A 2,205-nucleotide genomic window follows, 5' to 3' on the forward strand; every position below is an offset into this window, starting at 1 on the left:
GAAGGGAGAAAAAACATGAAGATAATGTTATGGAATGTAGAAGGATTGAAAAACGCAGCATGCATAGCTCCAACAGACTTTCTCGAAGGTTATGACGTAGCAATATTCACAGAAACGTTTCTCACAGATCATTGGCAACACCCTAAATTCTATAGCATAAATATGCTGGCAAAGCAAGGAGAAAGGGGGCGACCCCAAGGGGGAATAACAGTCCTACTGAAACCGTGGATAACACCAATTATAGCGACAACAAAACGAAATCACTCCATTCTAATAGAAGTAAACACATCACAATATTAGCAACCTACTTCCAGCCAAGCGAATCGGCCATAGACATAATCGATGAACTGGGCCAACAAATAAGACGGATCAAGAAAGACATCCCTTTACTTATCGCAGGGGATTTAAACTGTCAGTTGGATGTACAGAATCACAAAACAAAATTAGTAATTGAATCACTACAAGAAGAAGGCCTCATCCTGCTAAACGACACAAACGTCCCTACATACTTCTGCCATAATGGCAAAAGTGCTATTGATATCGCCCTAATAAGAGGAAATATAAAAGGGGACATAAATAAAGCCCACTTTGGAATGCAAACCACACGCCTATAAGAAAACACATCCCGATGAACATAGTCATACAAAATGATTGGAAGGCAAGAGAGAACCAAGAGAAGAGACTGCTCACAAGGAGACTGGATCCATGGAAAGTGGTAGAATACCATGACCAGATAGAACAAATTGAGTCCTTAATCGACAACTCAAAAGTAGAGGAGGCAGCACTTGAACTGGAGAAACTCTTAAAGCAAGCAACTACCCCCAGGAAAGTGAGAAGAGCTAAACCATGGTTCGATCGAGTGTTTTCAGCAAAGAAAAGAAGTACTCCAAGCTTTACACCGACTAAAAACGGACACAGATAATCACTCACTACTGCAAACATATGCTGAGAAAAGAAGATCCTACAAAACACTAACAAGGGAGAAGAGAATGGCACACAGGGAAGAAGACTAGCTGAAGAAGCCAGGAGAGACCCATTCATTGCAATCCACCCCCAAAAGCAGGCACAGTCACAATATATAAGCATGGAAGAATGGATGAGACATTTCAAAGACATTCTCAACAAAGATGGTAGAGAAGGAGCACAGGTAGCAAGTCAAGAGCTCACACCGCAAGAGATGGCAGTCTGGTCCCCACTCACTCCGAATGAGGTCCGAAACATCATTGAATCAACAAAAAGGAAGAAAGCAGCGGGACCGGACATGCTTTACAACGAATACCTTAAAGACACAGCCCATCTGCTAGCACCAACCTGGACAAAACTTTATAACAAATGCATTGAAACAGCAAAAATCCCAGGCCAGTGGAGAAAATCAATAGTAAGGGTAATGTACAAAGGGAAGGGCGACCCAAAGGACACAAACAAATACAGAGGAATAGCCTTGGAAAACAACCCTTTTAAGGTATTCACAAAACTAATCACAGGAAGAATAAGACACACTTTGGAAGAGTACCTCCCAGAATCTCAATTCGAGTTCAGGGAAAAAAGATCCACTATCACAGCAGTGGAGCTGCTTTTAAAAAAAATATGGGAAACCATCGATAAGAAGCAAAATTATTATGCTGTATTCATAGACTTCACAAAGGCCTTCGACCTCCTCGACCGATCATCAGTAAAAAGGATGCTCGATGAAACCCTGGGAAGAGACAGCGTCTGGACAAGGATTATAAACTCCATAAATGAATGGAATGAGATAAGGATCTTGGACAACCTCGACCTGTCTGAACCAATAAGGCAAACAAACGGAGTACTCCAAGGAGACCCACTAAGCCCACTCCAGTTCATTCTGGCAGCAAAGGACATTATGGAAATCACTCATGACGAAGATGTCGAAGCATATGCCTACGCGGACGACATTGTGATAGGCTAAAAAAACTTAAAGAAACTACAAGAGACTATAGAAGACGTGGAAAAATGGTGCAGAAAACACAAGTTTGTGATCAACACCGACAAAACGGAAATGATGGTATTCAGACCAGGCGGGCAAATCCCAAAAACGACAAGAATTGCACTACAAGGAAAGCAAATATCTATCACAAAAGATTACAAATATCTAGGGATACCACTCCAGCCGTCCGCAAAGTGCTTCACTAAACACACAACAGAGAAAGCGACACAGGCCATCAGAGCGATAAACTAAATAAG

This window comes from Schistocerca americana, chromosome 3 (assembly GCF_021461395.2).
Source record: "Schistocerca americana isolate TAMUIC-IGC-003095 chromosome 3, iqSchAmer2.1, whole genome shotgun sequence".
In the NCBI taxonomy this organism is placed as follows: Eukaryota; Metazoa; Arthropoda; class Insecta; order Orthoptera; family Acrididae; genus Schistocerca; species Schistocerca americana.